This window comes from Hevea brasiliensis, chromosome 7, assembly GCF_030052815.1.
Source record: "Hevea brasiliensis isolate MT/VB/25A 57/8 chromosome 7, ASM3005281v1, whole genome shotgun sequence".
Classification (NCBI taxonomy): Eukaryota; Viridiplantae; Streptophyta; class Magnoliopsida; order Malpighiales; family Euphorbiaceae; genus Hevea; species Hevea brasiliensis.
In genome coordinates this window covers 54506352-54524089 of record NC_079499.1, presented here as the reverse complement: position 1 = coordinate 54524089, position 17738 = coordinate 54506352, and positions in this window count along the sequence as shown.

Below are 17738 nucleotides of genomic sequence, written 5' to 3'. Positions count from 1 at the left end.
AATGCCTTGGGCCGTTATACTATGGGACACAGAACATCAACCACGTATGCAGTCAGTATGGCTAAAAAGCCATGATAACACATAATCGGGCATAAAAGCCATGAATGTTGGCATAAAGCCATGAATGCGGGCATAAAGCCATGAATACGGGCATAAAGCCATGAATATGGGCATAAAAATTTGTAGTACTGCTAAAACAATACCCTATTGGCATGCCAAACTATCCAATCTGACACACATGTTTAGTCAATACAAGGGCACATAATATCATTAAATATTAATATATTGTGTTTTATAACTTCATTATTTCATGATAAATTTCAATTATAATTTATACATTCATTTGATCATATATATATAATCACAATTCACATCAATTATCCCTTTATACCATTGTACTCAAAGTACTTTTTCTTTCTACAATAATGAGAACTAATGTCTCATTCATACATTAATATGATTCATTTATTTATTCATTATGTTATTCATATTGATCATAATTTTAAACAATGGTTCACATATACCATTGTATTCAAAACATTTTTCCTTTCTCTCTTGATGGGAACTTAAATCCCAAATGGCACTTTTATCACATTTATTCATTCAACAATCAATTCATGTAAAGTACTGTAACACCCCTAAGTTCGGTAGTGCGTTCTACTATTCCGGTGACCAGTGTTGTCAGGACAGCTAGGATGCCTAGAACTACACTTAGATATTAATGAGGAGACATAAAATAATGAAATACAAGAAAAGAAAATACAAGAAAAACAAAGGAAAAATAATAGCAATGAAATGTAACCAAGTTAAATGAGCCGAGAACCCTAGCGATGGGTGACCGCACCGGGAAATCGCGGCGTGGATCGTTGATTAGGCCTGGACCGCGGGGAACCCTGGAAAATATTTTAGGACTTAAATAAATGTCTATTGAAGTGTAAATACTATTAGAAATATCAAAGAAAAATTAATTAATTAGTACAAAGGAAAGTGAGAAATTGAAAAACGGATAAAACCCGGTGTTACCAAAAAATTGGGAATGCAGCCCGAACAGGGGCATTGTGGTCATTTGACACCCTGAGTTGTCTTTTGACCTAAATGTCCATTAAAAATAAATGATATTACACTTGGAAAATGTCATGAAAAATTAAATTAGTGGTACCTAATGTAAATAGCAAAAATGGGGAGTTAAATGTGGGAAAATGAAACTTTTGAATAAATAAACATTAAACATAACTTAGTGCTCCACTCACTCACCAAAGTGGACCACTTAATCTTCATCTTGGGTAGAATATTCATCATCTTCTTCAACCTTAGAACCAGCCGAAAGTGGTCTTGAGAGAAACTCCATTGCCGCATGGTTTTAGAGTTCCATGCAAGTGTGATCCAAGTTTCTTTCTCTCCACTTCCCTTTATTAAAAGTTGTCCATACACCTTGGGCAGTAGATAGGCAACAAGAAGGCCAAGTTTTGGAGAGGTTTTGAAGAGTTTCCAAAGTGGTAAGTATGTGTTTTTTATTATTGCTTCATTAAAGTTTGTGAGGATGTTATGGGTACTTGAATTGTGGAGAGATTTTTGGATACTGATGTATTAAGGGAGATGTTTGTTTTTGGCAGCCATGGAAACTCCTTAAGGGTAGTTTATTCTTGCTTGTAAATGGTAGATTAAAGGGTTGATTAGTGTTTATATGTGTAGGAATAAATTGGGTGATGTATACTAAGTATATGTGAATGTATACTTGAATTTGGAAGTTTGGAACTTTATTCAAAGTGAGGTACGAATTGGCAGCTTGAATTGTGAACCAAAAAATTGTTATTTCATAGTTTGGTTTATGGAGTTGTATGGTTAAATTATGGTACTTGTTGTGGCAGCTTCTGTATGTGTATAAGGGTTTGAATGTGGACATGTAAATGAGCTATATTATGTAGTTAAATTGTGTGTAAATTGGACTTGGTAAATTCTGTACTATAAGGTGCATATTGAGTGTGGTTATAAGTTGCCAAAGTGACAAAAAATGTGTTGTGAAATGTGTTTAGGTTATGGTACAAAACAGAAATGGCATGAATGTGCAACTTGATAATGTTAAATGTGTCCTTTGATTGAGTGATGGACAATGTGCAATAGGGCAGTGTGTAATTTGGACTAGAACCTTAAGTGTGTGGCTCCAATTGGTATGAGACCAATTGAGGTGAAACTAGGCACAAAAGGTGCTAACTTTCATGAAGGAAGCTTATTAAAATTTTTCTTGGAAGGTAACTTGAAAAATGACCAAATCCGGATTAGAGCATTTAAGGCCTGAAAATTGACCATTTGGGCAGCAGTTAGTGTTTTGGCCATAACTCACTCAAAACAGGTCCAATTGACCTGAAATTTTTATCATGAATAGTTGAGACATATATCTACAAGTCTTATGAAGACACCAAAACCCAGAAATGACCATAAGCAAGTCAAATAGCTTGCACAAGTTAGGGTCCAAAAACTGGCCGAACCTAAAATGACCTAAAGTGACCTATTTTGATGCACTTTGACCAGCAATAGTAAAATGACCATAACTTGGTCTAGTAAACTCAGAATGACCTGAAATTTGGCCCCGCGTGCAAAAAGTCATAGATCTACAAGTTTGTAGTTTTGACTGAAACCCGAAAACCGAGGAAAATAGGTCATCTGATTAGGTCAAATTAGTATACCGGAATCCGACAAATTGCACTAAAGTGCACTATACATGGAAATGAATTGGGTAACATGTACCAACACTAAAAGGTTATAAAATGTGACATATTCGTAACATTGAAACCTAATTCACTAGACTGCATCGAGGGTCGACATCTTAGGTTGACTAAGAAAATAATAGAATTCGATAAATTAATTATTAAACCTTATTCTTAGAGACAGTTTAAATGAGTACTGAAACACTTCAAATTGTGTGTTTCAGTTAGCAAAGACTCAGGGAAGGAGAAGGAAACACTGAGTCAGAGCCAAGAGACAGTTATCAGAGGTTTGTGCACTATAGTTATTTCTTTTGAATTTTTTCAATTGAAATAAATTATGATTATTTGTATGTTATTGTTTTAAATTGTGTTTGTTCACAATAATTTTGATTTCTTATTTTCTACTTAGAAATTTATTTAAACATTATAGCTTTAAATTGTGTCTGTGCAAAATACTTTTTATATTCACTGCTTTTACTAGAAAATTTATTTGGAGAAATGAGTTATGAATAATTTTTTATTGTTTTGGCTTTGAGAATTTTATTTGGAAATTATTGTGTTGCCTACTTTGTAAGTTGAAATTTTGAGATAAAATGTGTTTAGTGTTATCAGAGCAAAGTAGGGACGGCGATACGTAACGCCTACGATTCTTAGGAACTCTTACGAGTGAACTCATGAGCTTGCAGGGATGGCGATTCGTAACGCCTGCAAGTGCTCTGATAGCTACATTATGCTCCTCCCTCTTTGACTTGCCAGTCTGAGGTGAGTGTGGATGAGTACTCATTATTTAGCTAGCTTCCTCCCTCATTGATTTCGATTATTGGGGTGAGTGTGTCTTGTCGTGGTGTACAACATGGCATGTGTGGAAAAATTGTGTCATGGCCTAAATTGTGTTATCGATTGGCAACACTGTATTCTTCAGTTATTTAACCAAATTGTGTTATTGATGGGTAAAACTGTATTATTCAGTTATTTGATCAAATTGTGTTATTGATTGGCAAAACTGTATTATTCAGTTATTTGATCAAATTGTGTTATTGATTGGCAAAATTGTGTTACTCAGTTATTTGATCAAATTTGTATTATTTGAACTTTGTAAATTGTGAAATGGAATTGTCAGTCATTTGAATTGTCAGTAAAAGATTTATATATCGCATTTCAAATTGTTATTGTGCACCATTGAGTAAATTTTACACAGCAATAGCTTTTCATTGCTGTCGCAGGTAGACAGACTGACAAGCAGCAGACTAGGCTGCTAATGCTTCAGTGAGAGATCATCAGGTATATTGTGTATACCTTATTTTGTATTTTGTATTATAATGTATGATCACTGTATGTATATAGTGTTCTTGGTTTTGAGCAGTTGTAAATTAAAATTGTACATTGATGTTGTAAAATAAATTGTAAACTATTTTGGGCTTGTAAAATTTGTACTATATTTCTTTTATCTCAGCCTTTGAAAATATTGAATAATTATTGTGGTTTTGAGTTGAGAAACATATTGTGTTGATTAAATGTTGGAGTTTGAGATTGAGAAATATATTTGAAGTGCTTTTTACAGGTTTTTGAAGAACTGCTTTATTCAAAATACAAATGTCACTTTACCAAAATTTTTACAGAAATTATTATTTCTTCAAATGTGTTAGCTGTTTCACTTGAGTTCAGAAAAATCTTTTTTTAACACCTGTAAATAGTGCTCACCACTGTAAAAAGAAGTAAGAAAAGTTTTAAAATCCCTTGTAGTGTATTTAATGGGTTATCAATAAACGAAGTTGGTAATTTATTAGGTATACTACGGGATCATGTCATGCCTTACAGAGGGGTAGGGTGTGACATGTTTAAGTGGTATCAAAGCCAGGTTTTTAAATTTTGTTTTCACCTTTAATTTGAATATTCTTTCTTCATAGTACAACTGCTCAATGTCATTGTTTGATACAAAGAGTACATTACATTATAAATATGCACTAATGGGAGGAAATCTCCTTGTGTTACTTGTTTAGGAGGTCTAAGATCTTCGAATTGACTATGGAAGAGGGTGATCGTTCAGTCGATTAACCGATAGAGGCTGAGGTACAAGTTGAGGCCCCAGCTCCACAAAGTGTCGAAGGCCCGATCAGCAGCTTTACTGGGTACAAATTATCAGTACAAATGGCCTAGCAAATGGCCACTTTCTTTCAACAAATGGTCGATAATCACGCCCTAAGCCCAATCTGCACTCCAAACCCCCACAAGGGCAACATGTAATAGAGAAGAGGGAGAAACCTATGGGTCAGAGCTCAAGCAGTAATTTGAGAAAGAGAAAAGAATTTGAGGAGCCCCAAGCTTAGGGATGTAACAGAGGTGGATCATCAAGGCAGAGACCACCAAGGTCCAGTCGTCAAACAACTGCAAGTTCCTACCCTCCTACCAATGTGAAACTTGTGGTAAAAATCATGGTGGGGTATGCTACAAGGCCATAGGAGCCTGTTATAACTATGGAGGTAGAGGACACTTTGCCAAGGACTGCACCAGTGCCCGTAGAGTTGGACCACCTCCTACTACTGCTGAAGGGTTAGTTCAGAGCCCTGTCATCAGAGGTTCACAACCACCCAGCAAAGGTAGAGGCAGGGGTAGAGGTAACCCAGCAGGTAGCCAAGTACAGTGAAACAATCAGAGCAAGACAGTGCTCCAGTCAAAGCTTACGCAATGAGACAGAGAGAAGAGGCCAAGACATCTTATGTTGTGGCTGGTACCTTCTCAACTTTTAATCAAGATGTGTTTGTGTTATTTGATCCGGGTTCTACCCATTCTTATGTGAGTGCTAGCATCATTGATTGTATTGTTGTTCCATGTACAAAAATGGACTTTAAGGTGCTAGTAACAAGTCCGCTAGGACAGGAGGTCAGGGTTAATAGAATGTACAGGGATTGTCCTTTGGTGATCCAAGGACACACTTTTCTGTCTGATTTCATTGAAATGCCCTTCAGAGATTATGATATCATCTTGGGCATGGATTGGTTAGCTAGGCATCATGCCATGATTGACTATAGGTCAAGATACCACTTTTGGTCTCCTCGATGCAGTGATGTGGTAATACATGGGGAGAGGCAGTTATTGCCATCAAACATCATTTCGGCTGCACTAGCCAGAAAAATGATCAGAAAGGGGTGTGAAGCATACTTGGCACATGTGGTAGACACCCAAGTGGGGAGTCCAGCATTGAAGGACATCCCTACAGTACATGACTTTCTAGATGTGTTTCCTGATGAATTTTCAGGATTACCTCCGGAAAGAGAAGTGCAGTTTGAAATTAATGTTATGCCTGGTGTGGATCCAATCTCCATAACGCCATACAAAATGGCACCAGCAGAGTTGAAGGAGTTGAAGATACATTTGCAAGAACTACTTGAAAAGGGCTTTATCTGCCCTAGTGTGTCACCTTGGGGAGCGCCAGTATTGTTTGTTAAGAAGAAAGATGGCACTCTTCACTTGTGTGTTAACTATCGGCAGTTGAATAAGGTGATAATAAAGAACAGATATCCATTGCCTCGCATTGATGATCTGTTTGACCAATTGAAGGGTGCAGCTGTATTCTCCAAAATTGATTTGCGATCTGGTTATTATCAGTTGAAGGTGCAAGAGCAGAATATTCCAAAAGCGCCGTAACTCGGTATGGCCACTATGAGTTTCTAGTAATGCCATTCGGGTTAACAAATGCTCCAGCTGCTTTTATGGATCTGATGAACACTATCTTCAGACCATATCTCGATCAATTTGTGGTGGTGTTTATTGATGACATTTTGATATATTCAAGGAATGTAGAAGAGCATGATAGACATCTGCGAATTGTACTACAGACTTTAAGGGAGAAACAGCTATACGCTAAATTGTCGAAGTGTGAATTTTAGCTGAAAGAAATCTCCTTTTTGGGACATGTTGTGTCAGCTGAAGGGATCAAGGTAGATTCCAGCAAGGTAGAAGCTATCCTTAATTGGAAGCCGCCCAGGAACATCACAGAAATTCGCAATTTTCTGGGTTTAGCTGGATATTACCGTCAGTTTGTGAAGGGGTTTTCTATGTTATCTTCTCCACTGACCAAACTGCTTCGGAAAGATGTAAAATTTCAGTGGACAGATAAATGCCAGCAAAGTTTTGATGAGTTGAAGAGGTGTTTGACTGAAGCTCCAGTCCTCACTTTACCTACTCCGGGTAAAGAATACATAATTTATAGTGATGCTTCTCACAATGGATTAGGATGTGTACTGATGCAAGATTGGAATGTCATTGCTTATGCATCACGCTAGCTGAAACCGCATGAGAGGAACTACCCAACACATGATCTGGAGCTAGCAGCTATTGTTTTTGCTCTGAAGATCTGGAGACACTGTTTGTATGGGGAGAAATGCTACATTTACACAGATCACAAGAGCTTGAAGTATTTGGGCACCTAGAAGGAATTGAATTTGAGGCAGAGGAAATGGTTAGAACTCATTAAAGATTATGATTGCTTAATAGACTATTAGCCAGGGAAAGCAAATATGGTGGCTGACGCCTTAAGTCGCAAGACTATGGCAAGTCTTAGAGTTTCTCCTTTGTCCATGGTATATGAATTGAAAGCACAGCATGCCAGTTTAGAGATTGATGATGAGGGACAAACAGTAGTTGCATGGCATGTACAGCCAGTGTTGATTGATCAGATCAGAATGGCTGCTCAGAGTGATGATAAATATCAGAAGTTACTGAAAGAAGTCCAGCAGGGCAAGAAACCTGAATTTTCTATGAGAGATGATGGTTTATTACTACATCAGGGTAGAGTGTGCGTTCCTAATGATGTGGAACTGAGACAAATCATTATGAAGGAAGCACATGAGTCTCCTTTTGCTATGCACCCTGGTGGAACTAAAATGTACAGAGGGCTGAAAGAGCATTACTGGTGGATGGGTATGAAGAGAGATATAGCTGAATTTGTTTCCAAATGCCTAACTTGCCAGCAAGTAAAGGCAGAACATCAAGTTCCAGCTGGTTTGTTACATCCTTTGTCATTACCAGAGTGGAAATGGGAATGGATAACTATGGATTTTGTTACAGGACTTCCAAGGACATAGAAGAGTCATGATGCAGTATGGGTTATAGTTGACAGACTGACCAAGTCTGCTCACTTTTTACCAGTGCGAATGGACTATAGCCTGGAAAGATTGGCCAGATTGTACATATATGAGATTGTAAAATTGCATGGAGTGCCAGTATCAATTGTATCTGACAGAGATCCTAGGTTCACTTCTAGATTCTGGGGTAGTCTTCAGAGAGCCCTAGGAACTAGATTGAACTTCAGCACAGCATTCCACCCACAGACAGATGGCCAGTCTGAAAGGGTTATTCAGATATTGGAGGATATGCTACGGGCTTGTGTGATAGAGTTTGAAGGTAGTTGGGATGAAGTAGGTGAAAGGAAGATGATTGGGCCAGAGATTGTTCAGCAGACAGAGGAAAAGATCAGATTGATCAGAGATAGACTCAAGGCTGCATCAGACCGTTAGAAGTCCTATGTTGATCTGAAGAGAAGAGATATTGAGTATGCAGTGGGTGATAAAGTATTCCTCAAAGTTTCTCCTTGGAAGAGGATTGTGAGATTTGGCAGAAAGGGGAAACTGAGTCCTCGTTTCATCGGACCATATGAGGTTCTGGAAAGAGTGGGTCCTTTAATGGAAAGAGTGGGTCCTCGTTTCATCGGCATATCGGTTGGCATTACCTCCAGAGCTAGCAAGGATACACAGTGTCTTCCATGTGTCCATGTTAAGGAGGTACAGATCTGACCCATCTCATGTACTATCGGTTGAAGAGATTGAGGTAAATCCATACCTCTCATATGAAGAAGAACCCATAGAAATTCTGGCTTATGAGGTGAAGCAGCTGAGGAACAAACAGATACACCTGGTTAAAGTGCTGTGGAACCATCATTCAGGCCAGGAAGCTACTTGGCAACGTGAAGAGGATATGAGGAGACAGCACCCACAACTGTTCAGAGACTAATGCCAGGTAAAATTTCAAGACGAAATTTATTTTAAAGGGGGGAGAATTCTAACACCCCTATGTTTGTTTGTGCGTTCTACTGTTCCTGTAACCAGTGTTGTCCGGACAGCTAGGATGCCTAGAACTACACTTCGTTATGAGTGAGAAGACATAAAATAATGAAATACAAGAAAAGAGAATACAAGAAAAACAAAGGAAAAGTAATAGTAAAGAAATGCAATCAAGTTAAGCAAGCCGAGAACCCTAGCGATGGGTGACCGCACCGGGAAGTCACGGCGTGGACCGTTAGCTAGCCCTGGACTGCGGGGAACCCTGGAAAATATTTTTAGGACTCAAATAAATATTTATTGAAGTATAAATATCATTAGAAATATAAAAAAAAATTAAATAATTAGTACAAAGAAAAGTGATAAATCAAAAAATGGACAAAACTCGGTGTTACCGAAAAATCGGGAATGCAACCCAAACAGGGGTATTGTGGTCATTTGACACCCTGAGTTGTCTTTTGACCTAAATGTCCATTAAAAATAAATAATATTACACTTGGAAAATATAATGAAAAATTAATTTAGGGGTACCTAATGTAAATAGCAAAAATGGAAGGTAAATGGAGTAATTATCAATTAAAACATATAATATGATTTAATTTATGTGAGTGGACCACTAAGGATTATAATATGCATTAAGTGGGCAGATTACTCTACTCACACTTCATCTTCAACCTTCAAAACCACCATTGCCGTAGTGAAGAGCTCCCAAATCCTCCATTGCCGCATGTGATTCAAGCTCCCACATCTCCTCCATTCCACCTCCAAACACCAAGGTTGCTTCATTAAAGTTTATCCCCACATCACAAGGAAGAGTTTGATAGCAATTTTAAATAGTTTTGGTGAGGTTTTGAAGAATTTCCAAAGTGGTAAGTTTGTGCTTTTGATTATTGTTTAATTAAAGTTTGTAAGGATGTTATGGGTGTTTGATTTATGGAGAGATTTTTGAAGTTTGATGTTGAATGGGGAAGTGTACTTTTGGTAGCCATGGAAACACTTTAAAGACAGTTTATTTTTGCTTGTAAATGGTGAATTAAATGATTGATTAAATGTATATTGTATAGGAAATTGTTTGGGTGATGTATACTTAGTATAGGTAAATGTGAATTGAAATTTGAAGCTTGGAAATTTATGGAATGTAAAGGCACCATTGCAGCAGGTTGTTGACTCTTGAAGAATGCTGGAATTCATGCTTGGTTTATGAAATAATGATGTTAAAATGTGTTGGTTGTTATGGCATTTTGAGTGTGTGTATGGTGGTGTGAAGTGGGACATGTAAATGAGCATGAATAGGTGATTGAATTGTTGTAAATGAGTTGATAAATTCTGCACTTTATGGTGCACATTGAATGTAATTATAAACTGCCAAAATAACCTATAATGTGTTGTGAATTATGTTTAAGTCATGGTACAACTAGAATTGGCTTGAATGTTAAGTTTGGTAAGTCTTAAAAGTGATGCTTGATGTGTATGAAAGAAATGCAATAAGGCAGTTTGTGTTTTAGGCCTATAACTTTAAGTGTGTGGCTCCAATTGGTATGAGACCAATTGGAGGTGAAACTAGGCACAAAATGTGCCAACTTTCATGAAGGAAGCTTGCCAAAATTCTGCTTGCAAGGTAGCTTGAAAAATGACCAAATCCGGATTAAGTGCAATTGAGGCCTGAAAATTGACCATTTGGGCAGCAGTTAGTGTTTAGGCCATAACTCACTCAAAACAGATCCAATTGACCTGAAATTTTGACCATGAATAGTTAATACCCATATCTACAAGTCTTATGAAGACACCAAAGCCCAGAAATGACCATAAGCAAGTCAAACAGCTTGCACAAGTTTGGGTCCAAAAACTAGCCGAACCTAAAATGACCTAAAATGACCAATTTTGGTGCAATTTGACCAGCAATAGTAAAATGACCATAACATGGTCTACATAACTCAGAATGACCTAAACATTTGCCCTGCGTTCCATAAGACATAGATATACAAGTTTTTAGTTTTGACCAAAACCCAAAAACAGAGGGAACTAGGTCGTCCGGCTAGGTCAAACTAGTATCCTGGAATCCAGCAAATTGCAAGAAAATGCAGTATACACGGAAATGAACTTGGTAACATGTACCAACTCTAAAATACTATCGAATGTGACATATTAATAACATTAAAACCTAATTTACCTAGAATGCATCGAGGGTCGACATATTAGATTGACTAAGAAAATATTAGAATTCAGTGAATTAATTATCAAGCATTATCGTTAGAGACAGTTTAAATGAGTACTGAAACACTTCAAATTGTGTTTCTCAGTTAGCAAAGACTTAGGGAAAGGGAAGGAAACACTGAGTCAAGGCCAGGAGACAGTTATCAGAGGTTTGTGCACAACAGTTATTTCTTTTGAATTTTTCAATTGAAATAAATTATGACTATTTGTATATTATTGTTTTCAATTATGGAAATGTGTTTGAATGGATACTTATTGCTTGAAAAGCATTGTAAATGGTTTTAAACTGTGGAAAAATTGATTTAGTGTGATTTGTGAAAATTTGAAGTTAATTATGAATTGTGTTGCCATTTTGTGAATGAATTTATGACTTTAGAAATTTATTGGATTCTCACGAATCATTTGAATAAATTGTTTGGAATTGATTTTGTGTTCACACTTAGCATGACAGTATTATATCATTCCTTCTCCATTTATGGGGTTGTGATCATTTATTTTCCTTCTCCATTGATGGAGTCGTGATCGTTTATTTTTCTCCCTCTCTGGTTTACCAGTTGAGGTGATCGGATGAGTACTTATTATATAGCTAGCTCCCTTCCTCATTAATTTCGATTAGTGGGGTTGTGATTGCTTTGTCGTGGTGTACAACGCGGCATTGATCAGAAATTTGTGTCATGGCTTAAGTTGTGAATGAATTGGCAACACTGTGTTCTTAAATTATTCGACTAAATTGTATTATTATGAGCTTTGATAATTTGTGAAATGAAGTTTAAATTCTTATTGACATTCACTGTCTTTTGAATTTAACTACGTTTTGATTACTGAGATTTATTGTGATATTGTGTTAAATTCCTTATGACATTCATTATCTTGAATTTAACTATGGTTTTACGTATCTATCATTCATATGATTTATGAACTTTGATTTAAAGTTGTATTTGGTTAATGTTGTGCACCACTGAGACATTGTCTCAGCGATAACTTTTCATTGCTGTCGCAGGTAGACAGATGGACAGGGCGGCAGACTAGGCTGCTAGTACATCTAGCGAGAGATTATCGGGTATATTGAGTATACCACATTTTGCATTTTGTACTGTAATGTATGTTCACTGTATGTACATATTATTTTTGATTTTGAGCAGTTGTAAATTAAAATTGTACATTGAAGTTGTAAAGTAAATTATGAGATATTTTGGCTTATAAAAATTGTACTGTATTTCTTTATTTCAGTCTTTGAAAAATCACTGTGGATATGAGTTGAGAAATATGTTGTGTTGAGAAATATGTTGGAGTTGAGATTTGGAAATATATTGAAGTGCTTTTTACAGGTTTTCTGAAGAACTGTTTTATCCAAAATACAGATGGCACTCTGCCAAAATTTTTACAGAAATTCCAAATAATTCAAATGTGTTAGTTCTATCACTTCAGTTCAAAAAGGTTTTTAACACCTGTAAATAGTGCTCACCACTGTAAAAGAAGTACGAAAAGTTTTAAAATCCCTTGTAGTGTATTTAATGGGTTATCAGTAGACGAAGTTGGTAATTCATTAGGTATACTACGGGATCATGTTATGCCTTACAGAGGGGTAGGGTGTGACAATCATGTTATGCCTTACAGAGGGGTAGGATGTGACAAGTACATTCCATACTTCAAGTTGTATTGCTAATAAATTATGAACTCCATTGGTGTCGGGAGTATAAGTCTCAACAATCCATCTAGGTTAATTTCATTTCATATTCAAGTGGTATCACTCATGTTTTATTAGACCTACTAATAATGGGAATACAAATCTTAATTATATATTCACATAACTTAAATGTTAATTAAGTCATTTATATAAATTACTATTTCTATTCCATGTAATCCATGAACATTTCATGGATTCCAAATTTCATACCTTAATTTCTACTACCAATTTAGTTCTTTCACTTTGTATCTTTGTACTACTATTCACATTACTATTCACTAAAATTATTGACTTTTTAATAAATAATAAATTTATTGAACCTAAGTTCTCCAAGATACCACATTTTGCATTTTATTTTTGTTGGTATTGATTTCCAATACCATTTCAAAGCTTATCTTATGTTATTCAAAATTTTGAAATTTCATATCCTAGGTTTACTGTTCCATTGGTCATTTGTACAGTAGGAATTTGACAAAATTGTCTTCATAAAAGTTGTTCCTTATTGTGTCTAGTTACATTTCTTGTTTTGAATCACTCCATTTGGAGTTTTGTAGCTTAAGTTATGGTCATTTTACCATAACTGGCCAAATTGACCTGTACCTAGAATTTCTGGGCAATTTGGTTCTGCCAGATTTGGTGACCTAAGTTTGATTGGCAATTTGACTAGGTTATGGTCTAAATTTGGATTCGTGTTCTCATGAAAGTTGTAGGGCTATGTCTCAGCTTTCTGCTGGTAAAATTCCAGGTCAATTGGACCTTTCTACACTGAGTTATGACCAAATGAATAAACACTGTTTATTTGGTCATTTTGCCCAAGCAGAATGCAAGTCACCCGGATTAGGGTAATTTTTAGGTCAACTTAGTTTAGTTTTCTAGGTAGGGTTTCTTCACCAAAATTGTGCCATTATGTGTCTAGTTTCATGTCCAATTGGCCTTGCACTAATTGAACCTATACAACTCCATTTATGGCACAAACAATACATTGGACTCAAAGGTCCGAATTTCCTGCATAAGAATCAACACTCCCAAATTCAATTCTCCCAACTCCACAAACTTCATTTGACATATTTGGCACTTCTAATGGTCATTAAATCATCTCAACATCATCAAATTCTAAGCAATAATACAAAAACTAAGTTAGGTCAAAACCCTAACTTATAATTTTAATCTCAATCATACATCCATTCAATTCGATTTCTAATGCCTTAAACTTCATTAATCATCTTTACTAAATAAAACATAATCATCAAAACCATCAAATTCATTTACTTCCTAGGGCTGCCACAAATTGAAACTTCAACATATTCGAAGTTTTCTTTTCTTTTCATGCCATTTCAACTTAATCAACCATGCTTTTCATGCCTAGGAAATATAAAGGGTATGGTTAGTGCACTAACCTCTTTGGAGCTTCACTTCTAAGCTTGGTAAACCTCACTTTTTCTTCTTCTAATTGCTGCCCTAAGCTTGATCTAGTGGTAATGACAAGTTTTTATGAAGGGAAGATGGGCTTTTGAGGTGATTTGGTAAGTGAGATGAAGCTTGGGTGAAGTTTGTTAATGGTGGAAGGGAGGGAGAGGGTGTGTTACGGCTGGAATGAGGAAGAAGTGAGCCGATTTCCTTTTGATTTATTAACCCATTTAACTCCTTTAAATGGGTTTATAATGAGGTGTCAAAATGTGATTGGGTGGGAGTGCTTTAGTGACATCATGTGATGTCATAATTCCCAATTTCTTTCATTTTTCTTTCCTTTTCTTTTCTGCTCATTTTCAATTAAATTTTTAGCAATATTTATTCACATTTTATGTCATAATAATTATTTACTTAACCGGACAAGTCGGTCTAAAATAATCTCCGAAGACGAAATGACCAAAATGCCCTCCGTTTGGCTTATTGAGCCAAAATCATCTGTACCGATTGAAAAAATTTTCTAAACATTTTCTTGGCATTCTAATGCCATAGAAACCTCAATGACTCTTCTCTGGAGTCTCAAAAATTATTTCATGAATTTTCTCCTGGGTTTAGGGCTTCTAACTGCGAGAACCGCAACTTTCCACTGGGTTACCCATCACTAGGACACCGGCTCATTTAACTTGATTGTATTTTATTTCTAAAATTTTTCCTAAATTTTTCTTATTATTATTTAAGTTATTTATGACTCTTCACTTTAGTCTAAATATTTTTCCAAAAGTTCTAGCTGTCCGGACTGACACCGGTCACCAGAATAGTAGAATGCATGGAATTGCTACAGTGAGGGTGTTACACTTAGTTTCCCCTTCTAAGGAGAAACTTTGAGGAATACCTTATCACCCCCTACATATTCAATATCTCTTCTCTTCAAATCAATATAGAACTTCTGACAGTCTAATGCAGCCTTGAGTCGATCTCTGATCAATCTGATCTTTTCCTCTGTCTGCTGAAAAATTTCTAGGCCAATCATCTTTCTTTCGCCTACTTTATCACAACATAGGGGAGTTCTGCACTTTCTGCCATACAAAGCTCTATGTAGAGGCATCTCAATGATTGATTGGTAGCTGTTGTTATAAGCAAACTCAATCAAAGGCAAGTGTGTATCCCAACTACCTTCAAACTCAATCACACAAGCTCGTAGCATATCCTCCAAGATCTGAATTACCCTCTCAGACTGGCCATCTGTCTATGGGTGGAATGCCGTGCTGAAGTTCAATCTAGTTCCTAGGGCTCTCTGAAGACTACCCCAAAATCTAGAAGTGAACCTAGGATCTCTGTCTGATACAATCGATACTAGCACTCCGTGCAGCCTTATAATCTCATCTATGTACAATCTGGCCAATCTTTCCAGGCTATAGTCCATCCAGACTGGCAGAAAGTGAGCAGACTTGGTAAGTCTGTCAACTATAACCCATACTGCATCACGGCTATTCTGTGTCCTCGAAAGTCCCATCACAAAATCCATAGTTATGCATTCCCATTTCCACTCTAGTATTGACAATGGATGTAATAAACCAGCTGGTACTTGATGTTCTGCCTTCACTTGCTCACAAGTTAGGCATTTAGAGACAAAATCAGCTACATCCCTTTTCATACCCATCCACCAGTAATGCTCTTTCAGCCCTCTGTACATTTTAGTTCCACCAGGGTGCATAGCAAAAGGAGACTCACGTGCTTCCTTCATAATGATCTGTCTTAATTCTACATCAATAGAATGCACATTCTACCCTGATGTAGCAATAAACCATCATCTCTCACAGAGAATTCAGGTTTTTTGCCCTGCTAGACTTCTTTTAGTAGCTTCTGATATTTTTTATCATTCTGAGCAGTCATTTTAATCTGATCTATGAACACTGGATGTACATGCCATACAACTACTGTCTGTCCCTCATCATCAATCTCCAAACTGGCATGCTGTGCTTTCAACTCATGTACCATGGACAAAGGGGAAACTCTAAAACTTGCCATAGTCTTACGACTTAAAGCGTCAGCCACCACATTTGCTTTCCCTGGCTGATAGTCTATTAAGCAATCATAGTCTTTAATCAGTTCTAACCATCTCCTCTGTCTCAAGTTTAATTCTTTCTAAGTGCCCAAATACTTCAAGCTCTTGTGATCTGTGTAGATATAACACTTCTCTCCATATAAGTAATGTCTCCAGATCTTCAGAGCAAAAACAATAGCTGCTAGCTCCAAGTCATGTGTCGGATAGTTCCTCTCGTGCGGTTTCAACTGGCGTGATGCATATGCAATGACATTTCGATCTTGCATCAGTACACAGCCTAACCTATTGTGAGAAGCATCACTATAAACTGTGTATTCTTTACCCAGTGTAGGTAAAGTAAGGACTAGAGCTTCAGTTAAACACCTCTTCAACTCATTAAAACTCTGCTGGCATTTATTCGTCCACTGAAATTTCACATCTTTCTGAAGCAGTTTGGTCAGTGGAGAAGCCAACATAGAATACCCTTTCACAAATCAGCGGTAGTATCTAGCTAAACCTAGAAAACTGTGAATTTCTGTGATATTCTTGGGTGGCTTCCAATTAAGGATAGCTTCTACCTTGCTAGAATCTACTTTGATTCCTTGACACAATATGTCTCAAAAAAGAGATTTCTTTAAGCTAAAATTCATATTTCGATAATTTGGCATATAGCTGTTTCTCCCTCAAAGTCTGTAGTACAATCCGCAGATGTCTGTCATGCTCCTCTGCATTCCTCGAATATATCAAAATATCATCAATAAACACCACCACAAACTGGTCGAGATATGGTTTGAAGCCATAAAAGCAGCTGGAGCATTAGTTAACCCAAATGGCATTACCAGAAACTCATAGTGGCCATATCGAGTTCTGAAAGCAGTTTTTGGAATACTCTGCTCTTGTACTTTTAACTGATAATAACCAGAGCGTAAATCAATTTTGGAGAACACAGCTGCACTTTCAACTGACCAAACAGATCATCAATGCGAGGTAATGAATATGTATTCTTTATTGTCACCTTATTCAACTACCGGTAGTCAATACATAAGCGGAGAGTGCCATCTTTCTTCTTAACAAACGATACTGGTGCTCCCCAAGGGGCGGATGAATCCCTTTTTCAAGTAGTTCTTGCAATTGTACCTTCAACTCCTTCAATTCTGCTTGTGACACCCCTTACCCGACTACAGTGTAGCCGAGCAAGTTATGCCACTCAGTGTGCCGGAGCACTCTATTTTATCTGATTTCATTACAGTCCTTGATTTATTTATTCAAAAGCTTTATTGAAGATTTAGGCTATTTTTACTTTTATCAAAATCTAACTAAGTTGGAAATTTCAAAAATTTTAACGATAATCCGACAAAGTGTCGGCTGTAATTTGGACTAACAGTTCTTCTGAACCTGCCAAAGACAATTTCAATATATACTCAATTTCTCAAACTTAATAGTCTCAAAAATTTCAAACATAATGTATCTCAATGCAGTATCCAGATTTCTCAGAAATCTCATTAGATTTTCAATATCTCAATATTCACAAGTATAATCTCATTATAACTCAAATTCAATTCACATACTAAAATACTTACTTTGAATAGCTTCCATAATTCATAGGTTAATTACATGAGTTTATT